This window comes from Metopolophium dirhodum, chromosome 1 (assembly GCF_019925205.1).
Source record: "Metopolophium dirhodum isolate CAU chromosome 1, ASM1992520v1, whole genome shotgun sequence".
Classification (NCBI taxonomy): Eukaryota; Metazoa; Arthropoda; class Insecta; order Hemiptera; family Aphididae; genus Metopolophium; species Metopolophium dirhodum.
The window spans coordinates 58,372,085-58,381,236 of NC_083560.1; positions in this window are offsets into that span (position 1 = coordinate 58,372,085).

The window sequence follows — 9,152 nt, forward strand, 5'->3', positions numbered from 1 at the left end:
TTTCGCTTCTCCTGAACAATTTGATAAAAGTGACTTAAGAGGTTTTGCTGTGTAGCCGACGATAAGTTACACATCCATCACAGTAACCTACCCAATGACGAGATACAATCAACTCCTAGTTCCTACTATATAGCAGAACGACTTCCACAGTTTTTTTATTGTAAGTATAAGTATATAGATATTAGGCTATTATGTTCATTACGTAATATTAATATACACATATAGCACATGTTTATATTATATATGTTTCTTTTAAGGCGAGTTCTAATAACTATATGCCCGACCGTCACGCGTCGGAAAACCAGATAACAAATTGAACAATAAACTGCGCTTTTATGCTGGTTGGAGAGTATACACACACTAACGATAATTTACTATGTACACATTGTACACACTTGTACGACTCGCACTACAAAACCTATAATATTGCCTATACTGAACCCCTTAAAAATTGTCCGTTTGTAATCCCCAAATAATTTTAAATAAACTAATGAAAATACCGATTTACATATTTTATGAAACGATTTTTCAACTTTATCAGCATATTCTATTAAAAATTAAAATTCTGATTTTAAATTTGGAGTGAAAACTCATCTTTTTTGGCATTTTGAAAACAAATAGGAAGATATACGCCAGTACCGACTGTCTACTACTAACAGGTAGGTACATTGTAAAGACTGATTATCTATCGTGTACAAATAATAATGAAAAATAACATTTAAGTTGTTTTACAAAGATGTAAATATGTAATAATATGGATATTATAAAAAACTTGCTGATCCCACGCACTTTGTTGCCCGTAAAAAATGACAACTCTTAAAAAATTGTGGTTGTTCAACTCATTTTGGGTGTAAGTCCAGTGATCTAAAAATACCGTATTTTATTTTTCAATTGTATAATACGTGTATAATACGGTATTTTACAAAAATCGTATGGAGCTTAGATAATTGTTAAATATATAGCTACTTGAGTGTAATACGGATGTAAGATAAATAATATTGCTATTTATTGATGAATAATTATGCATTTTCATTATTAAATTATGTAATGGCAGTCTGATAGTAAATTAATTACTAATAGTAAATATAATATAGAAATGTATTGGTTCTAAGTTTTGAATATTAGGTTTTAATATTTGCAGTAATTTTGATTAATACCTATGTAATTATTTAATTCGTAAGTGTTTACTGTTTTGAATCAGTTTTTACTTTTTGGGCATATTAATAAATGCTTTGCCAAACGAAATACATTATAGGCATAAGCCTCTTTACAAAATAAGCATTTTTGTTTTTCAATATTTCCAACATATTACTTGGTAAAAAATTTTCAACAATAGCTTTTTACTTTGAAGGTCGACCCATAGTAAAAAGAAAGAAGTAACTAACGTTTAGGAACTTGTAAACCTGTAGGTAGTTACATAGAATTATTAGAGTTTAGTATAATATTATACTACGGTCTAGTGTGTAGACACTTATTATGACTTATGACTTTTCAGTTATCAGTAAGATATCAAACTATACGATTTACAAACGATTTACAATAGAATCATAGAACTTAGGTCAATAGGTCTATGATTAGAATAGTTCTAAGGTGCTTAAATTTTTATAATCTCATTCCTATGATCGTGACTACCACCTAGGTACTAATAACCATGTTACTTGTGTGGCCGTACTCCGTCGTTGTATTATCGTTATCAGTTGAAACATTATGTATTGCGACATTGCGTATATTATATCTTTATTATTGATCTACCTACCCTTATTATTATCACTGATTTTTTTTTATACCATTTGTATTTTATTTTTTTATTTTATGACGTATTATACGCTTTTATAATACAATATTATACAATTTAAATCACTGGGTGAAACTCATTACGGTAAGTGCAACTCAGACATCCTGGTAGGCAATCCGACTATGTCATATTAAGTAGGCAATGACATGCCGATGAGTGGCTATAAGTTCAACTCAGCCACCTTTGTAAGCCTAGGTATGTACGAAAATTCGATTTGATGCATGCTTGTACCTGATCTGCCCGATAACCAATGGCCACCAATAAAATAATAAACACTAATTTCTACTAATTATTTCTCCTATAAACAATAGCAACCATTTATAAACAAAAATTTTGATCTTAAATCTCAAAATTCCTGTTTGAGCACGTCTTCGGGTTGGACCTACCTGGTCCAATTATGAATATAAACCTTCCTCTTGAACCACTCTATCAATTAAAAAAACCTCATCAAAATCCGTTGAGTAGTTTTAAAGATATAAGCATACAGACAGACACCGGGATTTTGTTTTATACTATGTTATAAGACAAATAGATATTATTATATTAATACATAATATAGTTCGCAACACGTACACATTTGACAACGAACCGGTGCCCGGTGGGATTGTTCAATAATATTATAACAATATTAATATATATGCCTATAATATATTTAACTATATTATAAAAATATAGAATATAATATTATTAGGTATAACTCAGTATATAAGTACCTAAGCTTTACGTAGCCGATAGTAATATTGTGATATTAATTATTATTAATTTTTTTCTTTATAACTGCTAAAATTGTCAAAACAAGAATCCAAAAATACCACTGAAAATTACTCACCTGTAGATTCTTATATTGTATTGAATAATGTTACCTATAAAAAAATATTGAAAATAAAACGATTTTATTATAAAGTAAATCTCAAAAGTTTTTAATTAACATTAAGGGGAAAAACGTTAATATGCTGAACAAACTTGAAAAACGAAACCAAATGCGTCCCACATAACTTCTATCGGGGCAATGGGACACAAGAATTACGAAACTTTTTCTTTTTTACACTGTTTGTGCTTATTATCAACTATCACAAATATGTTATCTTAATGAGGAACTATCACTAAATTTTTTAACTTTAAACTTATTTTTGTTGCTAATAACAGTAGTTACTAGTTTGTACAGAATTGTACTATTCTAAATTAAATAAATAAAAAAAAATTATCTTATATAGCTCATTATAGGTATGGTACCAGTTGGGGGGAGGGGGGGGGGGGGTGCCGCTGGATCGCCAAAAACGATTATTAGTAAATAGTAGATATTTGTTTCGTAGGTTTGCCATATTATATGTGACAGTTGCATGAGCGTTCTCACGGGGGTGATATGGGGGATAGATCCCCCAAGGTTTTTTATTTTCTTACATATTAGTAATACACGTTTTGTCTACTTTTGATTTCAAAAGTTTGTGTTTTCAATATTGACTTTTCATCCCCCTTTATTGAAATATCCTGAGAACGCCTCTGGACAGTTGTATTTAAACACTCTGGATATCTGACTTCGGATTTTATGCCATCCCTCAATTAGTGCTCTTGCCAAAAAGAACATTAAGACGACAAAGTGTATCGTTAGTGTAAACTAAACTAATCTATGAAAAGTGTAAATCACAGTAGGTATGGACTATGGCTATTGCCTAATTTAGGATTAAAAATCATTACAAACGATAGTAATAATTCAAAATGGTATGAATAATGTTACTATAGAAATTGAAGAGCTAAGACAGGGAAAACTAATCTGTACAAAATGTAAGAAACCTCATATTAAAAAGTACTGCGCAGCCGGTCTAATTCTTTGATTACCCCGAGAAACCTTAGGAAAGCTTTTTCATGAATCACAAGACATAAAATACAACTAAATTAAAGAAATACTGAGAAACGCAAAACAATCGAGATCAGTCTATGAATGCATATGCAATCGCTTCAAAAGATCTATCTAATAAGGCCATAAGGGAATAGGTGAAAAAGGTTGACAATGTGGACTTAAAGGTCTGGATGCCTAGGGCCTTAGCAAGACAATTCTAGAATAACTAAAACTACTATCACCCAACCATCACCTCTCAATTTTCATAAAATAGATGCTAACTTAGAACTGATCATTTTAGACTGGATTTTATGTTTCGGGACATGTTTTTAATGACAAATGTTTTTTCTGATTCAATTAATTGAATTAAATATAAAATTAAACGATTTTTAATGTGGACTGTATCTTTTTTACTTTATTATAACTTCTACCGAATTGTTGTGTGACTCAACAACGTAAAATAACACTAAACATTTTACACTGAACACCAAGTGCTTAAAAGCCTCCACTAAAGATTGACAAGCATTGCCAACTTAACAATTTGGACAGTGTGTCCTAAACATCCTCCCCCGTTGAAGAGAACTTTCAACTTATTAACAAAAAATGAATACAAACTTAATTGATATAAAATTATAAAAATTAATACGAACTTAATTGATAGGAGCCTTTGCTAATTTTACAAGAGGACGTTATGTGGTTTGAGCAGTCTTTAATGAAGCTACACGCACAACCCCATATATTCCTGGATGGGTGAGAATAACTCGACTAATTACCCAGTAAGACGGAGGGACATTGTTTTCTTTAACTATTGTCTATTACCAAGTCGTCAATGTTAATAGTTGAACTCTGATTGTGCTATTTATTTCGATGTTGTAATTATGTCACATAGTCATTGGATCAGCGATTCTAAAATTATTGTACCATTGATTGCACTCTGCTTCATCTTTGCAATGTGTTAATTGGTATTTCATGGTACCAACATATCTTATCTTGTTTAATAGGTAAGCGTATGGAGTCACCAACCAAAAAATTTGTTGGAGTTAGAGGTCTATCATAATTTGGATCATTTAATTGTGCAGTAATTGGCCTTGAATCAGACCAGCTTCAGTCTGGGTTATAAGAGTAGAGACTTCTTCAAAGGTTAAGCATTCCTTGCCTATGGTTCTATGTAAATGGTAATTTACTGACATCATGCATACCTTCCAAAGTCCAAACATGTGAAGAGCATTAGGAGGAAGTGCCATTCAATGCAGTCTAGTAAATATATTTGAGCAAGTTTTTCCTTGTTTTTTATTACCCCGTCATGAATGTTTGTTAAACTTCTAGCTACTCCGATAAAGTTCTTTCTGTTGTCACAGTAAATTTCTTTACATAATCCTCTTCTGTTTGGTGATGTGATGTTGTTTTAGTAATAAAATTGGATGTTTCTTATCAATTGGGAATGATGAATGCCTCAACCTTCTACCGACCCTAAGGATTCGTTCCTAATCTACAAATGAAGCTAAACAAAGTAATTTACATTTAGATGAAAAGTTTTTATAATTTAGAAGTATTGTCATATCCGGAGTAAACTTTTATATATTTTAAACTGCTCTGTACCAATATAAAGATGCATGTTGCAACTGATCACTAGTCTCTAACTTCTCAATGCTTGTCAAATTTTTATTTGACTTCTCTCTCAATGCCTTGGAATTGCATTTTTATGTTGTATATGAATCGAAATACATTTGCACATGCTTGACGAAACAAATTATTGAACCCTTATAGTTCGTTATTCAAGCTCTGTTTCTGATTTTGGCGTGTTAACGGTTAATTTCCAGTTTTTACTTGAGAGACTTAACCATGTTGGACCTGACCACCATACAGATGCTTCCAATATTTTTGACCTCTAGAAATAAGATCTGCTGGATTGTCCTTTGATTTTATGTGGTTCCACTATATATTTATGATTAGTTTCTGGATTTCACTGACTCTGTTGGAAACAAATTGCTTCCATAGTGATGGATTGGCTGAAATCCAGGCTAACGTTATCAAAGAATCAGACTATTAGAACATTTTTTTGATTTCGTGTTTAACGTTTATGTAATTGAGCTGACCAGTTGCGATAGAAACAAAGCGCTGCAAGGTCTAGTCTAGGAATACTTAGTGAACTAGGTGCCACTTTTAACTTAGCTGTCAACAATCTTATCTGATAGTAACCGTTGTGATCCGTACATCTAATGTATACCGCAGCTCCATAAGCTCGTTATGAGGCATCTCTCAATCTTTGAATATAAAATCTAAGTCATACTTTATTAACATTACTTGTCAAGTACATGTAATTTGTTCAGATGTGTTAACTCGTTGACAAATTTGTTCCAAGCCATTTATATGTTTGATGGGAGTGGTGAGACCCAATGGAGCTTCAGTTTCCAGGGTTATTGAATCAACAATTTGGAAATTATTACAACAGGTTCAATGAGTCCTAATGGATCATATAATTTTGTGATAAGTAAAAGTACTTATCTTTTTGTTTGACATATGATGGTTGATTCTACGACTGTCCTTGTATTGTACAATGAAGTTTATTATTGCTTGGGTTTCACGTTAGCCCAAGAACTGTGATGATGTTCAGTGTGTTGCTTGATGTTGAACATAATAATGATTTGTGGTTGGAAGCCCACTTTCTGAGATGAAATCCGCGGTCTGCAAGCATAGCGGTCAGTTCAGAGATTAATTTTTTAGCTTCTTCCAGTGTGTTGGCTCTAGAAATGATGTCATCGGCATAAAAATAAATTATGATTCATTCTGCATTTGGATCCTTATCCTATTGCTATCAGTGGCCAGCTGCTTTAATGTTATAGTTGCTAAGTATAGTGCAGTAGCTGTGCTATATGTAACATTGTTTAATTTATAAACCTTGTTGTCTTGATCTGGAGAGGACCGCCATAATATTGATAGTAAACATGTGTGTTCCCTGCGAACTAGTATTACTCTGTACATTTTGATGATGTCTGCGGTGAATGCTATGCTGTGCATTTTAAAATGAATAATTACAGAGCATAAATCATCTTGGACGACCGGGCCAACTAAAAGGATATCATTTAGCGATGAGCTCCTTCCTCCATCAGTCTTCATTGAAGTATTGAGTACTACTCTCAGCTTTGTTGTAATACTGGCTTCACAGAATACAGGATAGTGTGGTAAGAAATAAAGAGTTTTCTTTGACTGTGCCATCAACTACTTGCATGTGACTAAGAGATAAATATTCTTTCATAAATTCAATATAATTGGTTTGATGTGTGATGTTTCTTTGTTAACGTTTTTCAATTCGTCTAAAATGCCTCGAAGCTTCTTTGAATGAGTCTCCTAGTGATGTTTGGTCCGTCCTTTATGGTAGTTAATGTAATAATAATTTCAAAAAATAATGTTTCCACATTAATTACGAATTGTGGTAAAAGTATAGTTGTTCTCATTGAATGTCTGCTTTGATAGTTGACTTGTTAGTTGAATGTCTCTTAACTCCATAAATTTGGTATCGGTTTCCAGTGCTTGACAATTTGAGTGTGTACACTTATAATTTGCAGTGTTTAATTTGTCATAGTTTCCACTTAGTTGACTAAGGCGACCCTGCTGAAAGCAGCCTCATGAAGAGTTGGACGGTTTTTACCTAACACAATAAGTGCCTTTTGCAATAGTTCACTGAAACATTCACAGCCAATAAGCAAACTAAGACAATTTTGTTACAATTGTAATATTCTGGATTAGCTAGAATTATTCCAGATGGTAATTTAATTGGACTTGAACTGGAATATTTGAAGTGGTAAATTAATAGTTATTGATTCCATTACCAGAAATTCTAAGTTGCATTTGAAACCTGTGATACATGTAACATGACATTATTTGCACCGTTATTACTTCTCTGTAAAATGATAGTGACCCTACACCATTTAATTTAGTAGTATGGTGTATTGTCTTTAGTCCAAGAGCTGATATGCGACGCTGAGTAATAAAGTTAGATAGTGATCCATTGTCTATTAATGCTATGAACTCTTGCAATTTACCGTAGCAGTCCATTGAAGCACTTGAGGCTGTTGCATGACCCATAAGCAATTTATATTTGATCCTTTGATTGGACTATTGAACGGCCATATGCACTTGTTTGAGTGGATATTACACTTTCTTGTTCTTGAGTCACTGAGTCATCTTTATTTTCTTCAACTTTCCCGTTTTTTGCATTCGACTTGTAATTGCCAGTATGTAATAGTGTATTGTGTTTGTTGTTACATTTTTGACATTCTCGACTAGAACATTTGAATGATTGACAATCTAGTTGTATGCAACATTAAAACATAGTCTGGCTTTCTTCAGTCATTTTCAAAAAATGTTTGATAGAAATATATCTTATGTGAAGTGTCTGAACATATACTGCACTTGTTTGAGTTGCTTGTTTCATTGTAACTATATGCATGTTTGCCCGAATCTGTGATTTGCCATTTCTTACAATAACGCGTTGATCAAGCTTGGCAGACTTAACGCATAACATTCCATTTATAGAAAACTAACAAACTGTTGGCCACTTGTTACTGTTTAAGTCCAAGTAGGTTGCACTTCGACACTATTTTTTCCTAAAACCTTGGTGTAATCTACTATTCGTTAAATCCATTATAATTGTGTCCCAGGATATTACCGGCACATCTTACCCTTGCAGTGCTCTCAAGTTTGGTGGTTCAATTCAGTTATCAATCATCTTAATTCGTCTGTGCATTCCTATTTTACTAGTTTCTTGACAAATTATTTTAAGATGACTATAGATACTAAAACTTGTAAGTTATCATCCCTGTGATTGCCATGCGGCTTGGTAATTACACCTGTAACTGGAATTAATTGAACCATGCTAAGTGCATGGTCATTTAATGTGCTCTTGAGGAACATGAACTTTTAAACTGCTGATATTGACTCTTTGTTGTGGAATAATGTTGAAGGGAGATCCCTGAAGTTTGGCCACTCTTTCATATCTTAGGTAAATCTACTGTTTGGTGGTCTTACTTGAGTCTTGGTAGTTATTGTTAAATATTCCTTTCCACATCATAATATTAATTCCAAAAACATCTCAATTTCCTACATTCTAACTCAAGAATAGGTCACCTATATGTTTACCAAACCCTTACCTTAATCAAAATTTGAATTTCTTAGGTCAAAATTAAAATTTATTTAAACTCTAATAATATGAAAATATTATTACAAAAATATAAAAATAATATGTGCAATTTTGCTTTATATAATTATTTTATTCATATATCTCTGTAATCTGTACATTTTAATTTGTCGTGTTTACTAATCAACATTTTACTTCCTAATTGTTATGTTAAGCAAATGATTAATTCAAACTACTGTACCATGTTATTTTTTTAACAATTGATTTTTTTGATTTTCAGTTTTCCTAAACTGTTTCTTTCAATATCTCATTATTGTTATTAGGTACCTATTATTAGATATTATTCCTAGTTTGTTTTTTATTATTTATTCTATCGGTATTGG